At 48.7% G+C, this 12,724-nt stretch overlaps 1 pseudogene; it reads left to right on the forward strand.

Annotated features, from left to right (window-relative positions):
- The first annotated feature begins 341 nt into the window (after window positions 1-341).
- On the forward strand, window positions 342-871 carry LOC132498926 (nucleolar protein 56-like; annotated as a pseudogene).
- Window positions 872-12,724: the final 11,853 nt, after the last annotated feature.

Consider the following 12,724-nt stretch of genomic DNA (forward strand, 5'->3'; position numbering starts at 1 on the left):
GATCCCGCATGCCGCAATTAAGACCCGACGCAGTGATGGCCAGTCCTGGTGACTGAGTGATTCAATGGGCCCAGCACAGGGACCAACTTTCCAGAGCCCTGAAGACAAGGGGTAACACCCCAAAATATGGACTCATTTTCCACTCTACCTTCATTGGCTGAGCAGCTGCCAAGAACAAAGGCCGCATCTCCTGATACCTGGCAAACAAATGCAGTATTGCCTCACAAATTGATTGCTTCTCTGAGGTACCTACCAGTGTATTTGGGGAGAAGCTTCGAGAACAAGTTGAGGAGCGGCTGTCCTATGAGACTGGAGAGATTCCACGAAAGAATCTGGATGTCATGAAGGAGGCAATGGTTCAGGCAGACGAAGTGGCTGCTGAGATTACTAGGAAGCTGGAGAAACAGGAGAAGAAACACTTGAAGAAGGAAAAGAAAAGCCTGGCTGTGATTGCCCTGGCGTCTTCAGAAAACAGCACTAGGACCCCGGAGGAATGTGAGGAGACAAGTGCAAGACCCAAAAAGAAGCAAAAGCAAAAGCCCCAGGAGGCTCCTCAGGGGAATGGAATGGAAGACCCATGTCTCCTCCAAACCCCCCAAAAAAGAAATCTTTTCCCAAGGAGGAGCTGGTTAGTAGTGATCTTGAAGAGACAGCTGGCAGTGGAAGTCTTACCAAGAGGAAGAAATCTTTCCCCAAAGAGGAAGCAGATTGTGACCCTGAAGAGTCAGGAAACAAGAGGGTCCCCAAGAAAGAGAGGAAATTCTCTTCCAAGGAGGAGCCTCTCAGCAGTGGACCTGAAGAGGCTGCTGCCAGCAAGAGCAACAGCTCCAAGAAAAAGAAAAAGCTCGGAAAGCTATCCCAGGAAAATTAGAATGGACATTTCCCTAGTAGGGCATAATGTACAGAGATATTTCACAACCCATCCCCTATAGCCCAATAAAAATTTTTAAAAATTTTTTTAAGTTTAAAAAGACCAGAAACAGCCAAAATAAATAAATAAAAAGACATTCTTCTATTTTAAAAAAAAAGAATTTCTACTGCACAGCACTAACACCGAATAGGACACCCACAACCTGGACATCCCTAGACTCCCAACAACCCTCCTAGCAGAAAGAAATGCCTGGAATTCCCAAGACTGCATTCTATAGGCACCGGTATGTCTCAAGCTCCCAACGCCAGGCCAGAACGTATGGTAAGAGATTCCAGTGCTCAATACCCGACCTCTGGGTTTCTCTGTCCCTGTCCCTCTTTCTCCAGGTCTGTTGATAATCAGGTATGATAATCAGGTAAGAGCAGAAATGTCCTGTTCTAACTCTTATAAAAGTGGATTTTTTTTCCCAGCTTAGAGTTCCAAATCTCTCTCCCAACCCTAAATTTAGAAGCCATGTCTTCTCCCTGTTTTCCCCATTTCTCAACTCCTTCTTTGCCTTTCTGAAACCCTGGAAATCTCTCAAACTGGTAGAAACACGGTGTTGTGGCAATCATCAGGCTTTAGAGATCTCTAGACTTAATTTGTCATAGTTTCTAACCATGTGACTTGGAGCAAAACACCTCACCTCTCTGAGCCCTCATCTGCGAAATGTAGATAACACCTAACTGGAACAGTTAATGTGATGATTATATGAGATCAGATGTGTAAAATGTCTTGTACAGAGCTCCACCCGCAGTAGTTACTTTGGAATTTGGGGTTTCCCACTTTGTGTCTGTCTTACCCCTGCATATCTGGAGAACTGGGAAAAGAAACAGTAAACTCAGGTTCTTATATATGGGCTGTTAGAACCTCAAAACCAAAAAGGTGCTTAGAGATATATCTCCAACTTCTCATTCAGTGCAGCAATTCCCTGGACTCCACCCCTCGTTGATATTCATCCAACCTCTGCTTATACATCTCTAGGGGCCATTCATTGGTTCACTCAATAAACAAGAACAAGGCACTATGGGCGCCACAAAGAAGGGCAGACACATACCTTGCTATTACAGTCTACTTATATATTAGCAAAAAGGATATACAGAGAAATTACTATAACATAAGGTAAATGTGGTATGCGCCAATCAAGGTGCCATGACAGAGAGCCAACAACCTTGCAAGTTAATTCATGTGCAACAAAGTGTAGCTCTAGGGACTTCCCTGGCAGTCCAGTGGTTAAGACTTCGCCTTCCAGTGCAGGGGGTACAGGTTTGATCCCTGTTTGGGGAGCTAAGATCCCACATGCCTCGTGGCCAAAAAACCAAAACATAAAACAGAAGCAATATTGTAACAAATTCAATAAAGATTTTTTTAAAAATGGTCCACATCAAAAAAATCTTAAAACAAGGGCCTCCCTGGTGGCGCAAGTGGTTGAGAGTCCGCCTGCCGATGCAGGGGATACGGGTTCGTGCCCCGGTCTGGGAGGATCCCATATGCCGCGGAGCGGCTGGGCCCGTGAGCCATGGCCGCTGAGCCTGCGCGTCCGGAGCCTGCGCGTCCGGAGCCTGTGCTCCGCAACGGGGGAGGCCACAACAGTGAGAGGCCCGCATACCGCAAAAAAAAAAAAATCTTAAAACAAAAAAAAAATGTAGCTCTAATGTTAAAATCCCTCCCAAATCCCAGACCTCAGTTTTCCCATTCATTTCATGGAAAATGGGACAAGATCATTCCACACTAGATCATGGATCATTCTTAAGGAGGACATTTTTGTAATAACCTCTAAAATTCCAGGAGGGTGTGAACATGGAAAAGGCTAAAATGGATGAATGGGAGCACAGGTGTGAGGAGAACTGCAAGATCCTCTGGCCTCTTCTGTATCAGAATTTCTGGGAGTCCCTAGAAATCTATCCCACCCTCTACATATTACCAGCAATTCCTGTCCCCCTGGAAAGCCCTGCACATCCCTACTCTCAGGACTTATCCAAATGTTTTCCTGTCTGCTTTTCTTTTCCTTTTCACCCCATCCTTCTTACATTTTTTTCTTTTATCAGCATCTCTATAATTTTCTTTGGGTCCATCTCTGCTTTAGTCCCTCTCATCATGTTGATTTGGGGTATCTGTTATTCTCGAAGTCCTTCTGCCTCTGTCTCGGTCTCCCTCTCTTTTACTCTTTCATCATTCCCAATTTCTTGGTTGGTTTCCATTTTCTGTCTCTGGCCTCGCTTTCTCCCCAGCTGCCGCAAAACCGTAAACCCAGTCGGCCCTGCAGCAGGCAGCCGCCAATCACTGGGCTCCAGAAGTTGCGGGGAGGAGGCTGCAGAGAGAAGGGGGCATGGAAAAGCTGGGGCGCTGCTGCTACACCAGGGGAGGGGAGAGGCAGAAAAGAGCAGAGAGATGTCACTCCCAGAAGGCAGCCACAGCTTTCCTGCAGGGAGCAGACACCTGGCCCTTCTTTCTGTTGTGAGCCAGGGTACATGGGTCCCTCCGCTGTACGCCCCAAATCGTGGCTTCTCATCCAAAACCACAGGCCACAGATCACCCACTCCACCAGAGATTTGCCTCCTCCTTCATTCTTAGGTTCTCCCAAGATGAGGGAGCTAAAGGACCCTGGGAGTCTGAGGATGTTTGCGACATATCCTTACACGAACATTGGGACAATAAAAGAATGGTCATGACAGGGTGTTGGGAAGGCACTGAGAGGAGGAAGAAGCTTAATTGTCCAAGGGTGAACCAGAAGGTTGGGCACTCCACGCTCCTTACCAGCTCCCTTGCATCACTAAAGCAGGATGACAGCCTGAATCCCTGGTCCCTGGTCTAGGCTGGGATTGGTCAGTTTAGGTGCTACATAAGGGGCAACTATCCAGCTCGCGGATATGAAGCTACAGGGCCTGGGGAAGGGGAGGGGGGGCTAGAAAGGGAAAGCAGGAAAGGGGAGGGACCAGAGAGAGATTTTAGGAGAAGAGCAGAGGAGGAGGAATATTCTGTCCTGTTAGGGCAGGAGACTGGCCCAGCAAGCAGTAATTCCTGGTGTGCTGGCGACCCCTGCTGGCTGCACACTCCACCGACTGGGAGAAGGGCAGGAACAACCAGCCTATGTTGAGTCCCAGCATGGGTTAAATGTGACAGTGAGTTTTGTGAGCGTGTCACTGTACAGCAGTGACGGTACCTGTAACACCACCCATAATTATATATGGGCACCCCTGGGTGATGACAGTAATGTGACCGGGCACAAAGGCCATAATATTCAGGCTCTGAACCCCTGGCTCCCCTGCAGGGAGTCAAGACTGGGAAGGGTGAGGTCTTTGAGCCCCACTTACTCCTCACCAACGTCATGTCAGTGTATAAATCCACTCAGTGAGGCTCTGCTTGCATCAAAGTAAAATTAACCTGTCCGAGTTTAGGGGGGTAAGTGTGGGCTTTGGAAGCAGACTTACCTGGGTTAAAATCCTGATCCCCTGTACTACTAGCAGTCTGACCTCAGGCAAGTTACTTAACTTCTTTAAGCCCAATTCCCTCACCTGTAAGGTCATAAGAGTACCTATCTTACAGGGTTGTTGTGAGTGTTTAGCACAGTGCCTGGCAATGGGAAGCATTTAATTTTCTGCCTCTCTCTTCCTTTACCTCGACCCCCAAGGTCGGGCAGGGATTTCAAAAGGCAAATAAACTGAGGATGATGTTGACAATGATGATGGTGGTGGTTTATATTTACATCACTCATGCAAATCATTTTAAACATATTTTTAATATGTCTTTTTTCCTTTTTATTAGCCAAGCACATCATTATCATGTTTTATTGGGATAGAAATATCCTGATGTTATGGCAGGTATCTAGAAGGACGGCCTTATGAAGGGATAACAAGGCATGACAAATCTTTCTTTATTGTGATACATTTTCATTACTCAGGTTAATCAGGAATTACCCGTTAGAACAAGGGCTTAAGATAAGTACATGACAGTCATCTGTGGAGATCAGAATCTCCTGATTTTCCAATGGGTATCTAATTGTTATTGCTGTGATGGGGGATGATTAACGCTTTGATTGAACTCGTCTTAAAACATTAGAATAACTCGAAATAACAGGCAGTTAGAAAGAGTGTATTCTGAAATTTAAAAGAAGACGGATTTCAATTCTACCACAGAACAGTCTAACCATTACAGCAGTCCAGTGACAGGGGCAAACTGCTTATGAAGTAAAGAGCTCCTTTTCAGCAGAAGTATTGAAGCAGAAGCTGGCTGATGCCCTGGCAGGCTTACTGTGAAAGAAATCTGGGCTGCAGAGGGAGATTGGATAAGAGGTCCTTTGAGGTCCCTCCACAAATACACTGCAGTGCATAATGAATACTTAGCTCGGTAGAAGTGTTGTTCCAAATGACATTACTGCCGTACCCATGGCCATTGTTTGTCACCATGGGGTGCGATGGGGGAATAGTAATAATAACAGCGATATGCTTTTCCGGTTTGAGACTTTGTTCTTCCCGAGGAAAGGGAAGATTCCAGGATTGTTCCCTCTTAACCATCCCCACATTCCTCTAATTCTTTTTTTCTTTCTTTCTTGGCTTAATAGGATCCATCTTCAACTATCTTAAAGAGAATCTCGTTTTTTAAGAAAAGGCTTTTTTCGTCTTTTAGTTTTCTGCCTCTAATAGGTGGGCAAGCAGTGGATGGGGGTGGAGGAGGAAACAGACATTTGTTGAGTTCCTATTTAATGCAGATGCTATAAGTTTTGCATTTAAGAGAAGTGTGTATCTGCTTTCGTGCAGGTAAATGTGTGTGTATATTGTTTTGTGAATGTGATGGGTCTGCACAAATTTTTTACTGTTCAGGCCTCTCTGTGAGATTTTAGTATCTAGCTGCGTGTGGGGGAGTCTGTGCGCAGCTCCTCCGAGGATTTCAGCTCCTCCTGTGTGTACACAGACTAGCCAGGAGTTATTCTTCCAGCTTCAGGATCTTTGTGCAGGATCCCAGCTTGGTCCCTATCCTGGGCACAAGGGTGTTGTCACATCAGGACTCATCTGCCTCCTTGCCTTCCACGTGTGCATGATTGCATTTTCCATCTTTGTCACAGTGCATGCAGATCCTTGAGCCCATTCCTGTGCCACATGAAGCCATGTGTGTCCCACAGTCCCTCTTCCCACCTCTGTGAAGAATCCTTGGCACCCCTCCCCTTCTGGCCACCCCCACTCCCCACTTTCCATGCCAGGAGAGATCTAATTACACAGAAATTAGTACAGAGAAGGATCGTTTGCTTTTATGGCATCAGAGCCAGGACAGCTGTAAATCTGGGGCCGCTGCTGCAGCCGCCTCTGGGTACTGTGCAGGTTGTAGGGGGGCTCTCACGTCCGCACCCCCCTTTGCTCCACCTCTGCCCAGCTGCCTGGGGCTCTACCTCTGCCCAGGACCCCAGAGCCCTATTAGATACCCATCTCAAAAGGGGGAGGAGGCCTGTGAAAGGGGAGGGTGTGGTCAGTCAGAAGATGACACATACTAGGTGCTCAATAAATGTTCCCTGAATGAGAGAAGGGTTAATCCCAGCAATGCTAACTACTACCCAACTACCCAGCTGTGGTGGCCGAGGGAAGAATATTCCTACTAAGATTTCTCCCAAAATATTTAACACTTACTAGAATGTCTTCTCCACCTTCTTATGAACTCAGATGACGTATATGGAGCAATCAGTCATCTTGGCTTCCACTTTAGAGACCTTGAACACCTTCTCAGGCAGTATCAGTTAATGAAGACAGCCCAGGGTTCAGATCTTGATTCTCCTGTTCACTAGCTAAGTGATCTTGAGTACCCCACACACAGTCACCTGATCCTTGGTTTCCTCATCTGTGAAATGGCAGTCATAAAACCTACCTTTCAGGTTGTTGTGAGACATCCATGAGAAAGCACTGGACCAGCAGGAAAGTGGTCCACTAATTGTTATTATCACTGTTAATGTGTTGTGAGCTAACACTTCCATTTTCCCACCACCCTTTAACTATAGCCTTTATCCCAACCAACTCTCACTCAAGCACCACCACACAATTTGGGTCAACAGGATATGCAGGCAGGTTGTGTCGAACCTAGAATGAATGTTTCTTTATGTTAAAAGACTTATCCAAAGCCAAGGGTCAGGACAGGTGATTCTAACAATCCTTGGGCACCTAGAGACACTGTTTCACCCATAACCAACTTTCTCTGAACTCCTACTTTGGCAATGATTATTTTGAGCTCCATTATTTTCGTGGAGGTTATGAAATTGTTCCTTGGAGTACTGGAGAGTCTTATAAATGATTGGGTAGAAAGAATCAAGGACTTAAGGAATTAGGAGAGCAGGAGCGGGGGAATTGGGGTGGTCACAGGAGGCTTAAACTCTAAAGAGGAAGTAGCAGAGACAGAGGCCAAAGGTCCAGGCTCCCAACTTCCTCCCAACACAGCCTCTAAACCCAGGGACTTAGGGTCTCCTCCCTCTGTCCTCTCCTACTCTGATGTCTCCAGCCCAGGGCACTCAGCCAGGAATTCCTGACTTTATCCCTATGTGGATAACCCTGGAAAGCTCTAAATGGTGTGTAGGCCAGGAAGGGAAGAGCCAAAGAAAGGAAGGGATACTCCCCCTTTCCCAAACCAGATCTGCCCAGATCTCCAAGCACCATTTGGATGGGACCCCCTGCAGGGGCAGTCAGGGGGCAGGAAGCGCCTGTGGCAGGAGAAAGCTGAGGCACATCATCGTCTGCGTTCAGCCTCTCACCCCATGATCTTCGTCCCAGGGAGGGTGAGGATTTGGCGTGAAGGGCAGAGCGGCGGGGGATCTCTGGCCCCCACCTTCCCCCACCCCCAACCCCAACTCAGGCTGCAGTCTCTCCTCGTTGTAGCAGAGCGAGAGCAAAGGGACGGGCAGTAAAGATGAGTGATGGCGCAGAGACAAGCAGAAATACACCATCATGAAAATGCTAATGACTCCTTGCTCTCTTTCTTTATGGTTGGAGTAATACAGACTTCAATCATAAAAACAATCTCCCAACATTTTAATGGGCTCCATCATGCCCGCACTTGTCGGTATATTTGAAGAATAAATCACCCTCCCCGCTCGCAATGAATTCGCTGTCAAACTCGGCTCCCTCGGAGAAAATGGATGGGGAGCGAGGATGGAGGGTTGTTTTTTTTGGGGGGGGGCAGTACTCCACCCCTCTAACTCCCTCCTAAACTGGGCTTTAGATCGTTGTGTGAGATGCCTGGATCCTGAATGGGAGGAAGGGGGCAATTGGGAATTTGGAGGAGCTGAGCCCAAAGGGAGGATTTAAGGCAACAGGAGACAGGGACTGAGGGACTCCACACGGAGAGAAGCCGCCCCTTGGATGGACGTGGAAGAGAGAAAGGGGCAAGAACTGTCGTGGCATTGGGCGGAAGGGGCAAAATCTTGACACTGAACCGAGAGAAGGCAAAGCAGACGCAAAAAGCATACAAATTCGCCTTATTTTATGCGTTATTTCGTCGAATTTCTTTCAGACTAGGCCTCAGGCAGAGGCACCGACGGAAAAGTCTGAGATATCTCTTTGGGGGAAGAAGCCCAGGAGTTGCGGCTCTGAGCTTGCAAGTTTCAGTGCATTAAGCCACAGGTCCACGTCGCAGAGAAGCGGCTGAGTCCCTTGTAATTCTCATTTCCATACAGGTGGCCGTCAGCCAATGAAAACTTGGGATGCGCATACTGTGAGCAGCCAATCCTAGTTAAGGATCAGCCGAGCTGCCAAGCCTAATTGCATCTTGATTGGTTGTGATGTTGCTAGGCGGAAATGAGGTCTTGGAGATCTATGCGGGCAAGATCGGAGAGACAGGTGGATATGAAAGTATCTGGAAACCTACACTCTTGAATTGTCATTTTTCTTCCTGAGCTCCTTCATTCTTTTTTTTTTTTTTTTTTCTTTTTGCGGTATGTGGGCCTCTCACTGTTGTGGCCTCTCCCGTTGCGGAGCACAGGCTCCGGATGCGCAGGCCCAGCGGCCATGGCTCACGGGCCCAGCCGCTCCGCGGCATATGGGATCCTCCCAGACCGGGGCACGAACCCGTATCCCCTGCATCGGCAGGCGGACTCTTAACCACTGCGCCACCAGGGAGGCCCGTTAAAGGATTAATGAGGTCAGGGAAATGACTCTCTCTTTTCTTCTACACAGTGGTACAGAGCCAAATAGTTATCATATCGTTTCCCCAAAACGCCTTCAGAGAAATCTGGCTGCTTCGAAGGTCTTCTAATCCAAAAAATCTCCAGGAGGTGTTCCAGCCTCACGCTTGGTCTTCCCACTAAGGAAGTCCTTTCTGAGGCCTATCTTCAAGCCTCCCGGCTGTAGTTTAAGACCAATTTTCTCTAACATGCTCAGGAAACGGAGAAATCTTGCCCCAACTTCTTTCATACAGCAAGCCTCAAAGAGCAAGAGATTTCCCTACCTCCTGGCCACTCCACCACGACCCAAGGGTGCCCTGCAGACGCTGCGAAGGGTCAAGGCGGCCATATAGGGGCTATATCGTGTCATCCCCAAACCCGCAGCTTCCGCGCCTTCATTTGCATCTCATTTGCATAAACCCCGTTCTCCCCCCCAAGCCAAACTCACCAGCCTCTGCCCTTCTCCCCGCCACCCCACGTCTGTAGCTCCTCTCCCTGTGCCTGACTCGCACCACCCCACACCCTACCCCTCTCACCAGCCGGCTTGCCTCACACGCCGGCGCACCCCCGCCTGCAGCCTCCGCTGCTGGAGACAGGGCGCCGGAGCCTCCCGTGGTTCCTGAGTCACAAACACCCCGGAGGCAGGAGGGGAGCGGCGGAGTAAGAGGCGGGGGCTGCCGCCTGGAGCTGCGAACCCGCTGGTCTGAACTAGACCATCCGCGAACAATATGCCACCATTTAAATCTGAACGCGCGCCAGCCGCCGATTGTGATGTTAATTCGGGGATGATTTAGGGGGGCGGGACGGAGTGGGGGCTGGCCTCTCTCTGCCAAATTGCTGTCCGGGGGCTTAATATTTGTAATTGAAGCTGATGAGGACTCCGTCTCTGTTTACACTGATAAAAAAAAAAGAGTCTGGGAGGGAAAAAGAGCAACTAAATTATGGGGCCGGGAGAAAAACATGATTAATCAAAGCTTTGAACTGTCGCCGTGTTCGAGGCCCAGTAAATCTCGCCCGGCCGAGGCCTGTGGAGGCCGGAGGATAAACCTGAGCCGCCCGGTGTTTGCCGCCCCTTTCTGTTTGCCTCTCAGTTAGCACGTCAATTAATTCGATAATTGGATTTGAAGAGATGTCAGGAGATTATCGAGGGGGAGCTAGGAGGAGTGGATGTGGAAGAAAGGGCCCGGGGATGGCAAGGGAGGAGGCGAGAGCCGGCGGGGTCCGGTGGTGGAGGGACGCGGAGAGCCAGTCCTGCCCAGAGAGCAAGTCACCCAGCTCGAGAGGAGGAGATCCCGGGAAAGGCAGCTGGGCTGTGCGTTACCCTCAGCTACCGTTCCCAGCCCACCTGGCCACACACCGCTCCCTCCAAGAAGCTTTCTCAAATTTTCTCAATTCTGCCCTTGTGCCATCACTCCTTTCCCAGGTCTGTTCTCCATCTGAAGCTGTGGGTGTCCCTGCAGTGAATTCGTTTGTCATTGTTTGTTATGTTAGTTTGTAAACAAAGTTTAACTGTTCCCTCCTCTGGTTCACCCCGTCTGACCCAAAGATCCCCCTCCCCCAAAACTCGGGGTTCCCAGAAAGGCAGGTACCAAGACATCCTTTTCTCTTTTTTTTAATACATCTTTATTGGAGTGTAATTGCTTTATAATGTTGTGTTAGTTTCTGCTGTACAACAAAGTGAATCAGCTATATGCATACATATATCACCATATCCCCTCCCTCTTGAGCCTCCTTCCTACCCTCCCTATCCCAACCATCTAGGTTGTCACAAAGCACGGAGCTGATCTCCCTGTGCTATGCAGCATCTTCCCACTAGCTATCTATTTGGTCGTATATATGTCAGTGCTACGCTCTCACTGCGTCCCAGCTTCCCCTTCCCCCACCCCATGTCCTCAAGTCTGTTCTCAACGTCTGCATCTTTATTTCTGCCCTGCCACTAGGTTCATCAGTACCAATTTTCTAAATTCCATACATACCATTAGCATACGGTATCTGTTTTTCTCTTTCTGACTTACTTCACTCTGTATGACAGCCAACCGCCTCACTACAAATAACTCAGTTTCTTTCCTTATTTGTTTGTTTTTGGCTGAGTTGGGTCTTCGTTGCTGCCTGCGGGCTCTCTCTAGTTGCAGCGAGTAGGGACTACTCTTCGTTGCGGTACGCGGGCTTCTCATTGCGGTGGCTTCTCTTGTGGAGCACGGGATCTGGGCGGGCAGGCTTCAGTAGTTGTGGCACGTGGGCTCAGTAGTTGTGGCTCGCAGGCTCTAGAGCACAGGCTTAGTTGCCTGCGGCATATGGGATCTTCCTGGACCAGGGCTCGAACCCGTGTCCCCTGCATTGGCAGGCGGATTCTTAACGACTGCGCCACCAGGGAAGTCTGGGAGTAATCTTGATTTGATATTTGGGGGCATGGTAAGGTCAGAAGAGAAGTCTGCCTGCCACTCTGTTTGTGTGTGCGTGTGAGAGAGAGACAGAGAGAGAGCTCTTTAGTAGATTTTTCTCCCTGGTCTCTGTAGAATTTTATGCAGGGCTGGAGAAGAAGGTTGAAAAACATGCCTTCAGGAGAACCATGCAAATGAGTATGGAAAATGACAAGAGGAAATTTGAGGCTAGGGAAGGTGTGAGGACAGGGTCATAAAGGTCATCCTGCCAGGTTGCCTGGTATTAAAGAAGCTCTAGGAAAGGACACTAGCAGGCACCCCAGCCAGAGGCTGCCCTGGGGAGAACAGAACACACAGCTACCCTTGATACACAGACAAGGGAGACTAAGGAGAGCGAGCTGAGTCAAATAACATGAGGGGTACAGCAAACCCTGTACAGGGGTACAGCAATTATTTATTATTATTATTTTTTTTGCGGTACGCGGGCCTCTCACTGCTGTGGCCTCCCCCGTTGCGGAGCACAGGCTCTGGACGCGCAGGCTCAGCGGCCAGGGCTCACGGACCCAGCCGCTCCACGGCATGTGGGATCTTCCTGGACCAGGGCATGAACCCGTGTCCCCTGCATCGGCAGGCGGACTCTCAACCACTGTGCCACCAGGGAAGACCAGCAATTTTTATTTAAGCATACCAATTTAAAACACTGACTATTGCCAGCCAACCATGCACACTTGTTCAGATAATTATCATCCCTTGTCTGAATACAAGAGAAGAAAAATCCCATCTATGAAGGGACAAAATGGAGGATTTGGGCAGCTTCGGTTTCTGCGTGGAGGCTCCTCAGAGAAGTCGAACTTTCAAATCCACTCATGCCTGCCCTTTCATGTTACCTGGTCTCAGTCTCTTGCCTGTGTTGATCAAGCTCCACACTCAGAAATGAATCTGCCTTTTGATCAGTGCCTGGCTTTGGCTATGTGCTCTGAATGGACCCATGATAACAAGCATCCTGTATACTGGGAAATATTTTTATTTAACTAGGAGTTGAGGGATGGAGTCACAGGAAGAAGTTGGGTTCAGGGGTCCTTCTGCAGATCTCTCCATACTCCCCATCAGCCAAGACATTCACAAAGCCATTAAGGTCTTCATATATAACTTCTCAAAAAGGATACTCCTCTTACGAATGACACAGTATCACAAGCTGCCTCTGATACTATTGCATCAGAGGAGATACAAGGAGATGAAAGATGAGATTCAGGGGATTACCACCAGATTTAGGCAATTGAGGGTGGTGGAAAGACCAGA

This window comes from Mesoplodon densirostris, chromosome 11 (assembly GCF_025265405.1).
Source record: "Mesoplodon densirostris isolate mMesDen1 chromosome 11, mMesDen1 primary haplotype, whole genome shotgun sequence".
NCBI classification, from domain to species: domain Eukaryota; kingdom Metazoa; phylum Chordata; class Mammalia; order Artiodactyla; family Ziphiidae; genus Mesoplodon; species Mesoplodon densirostris.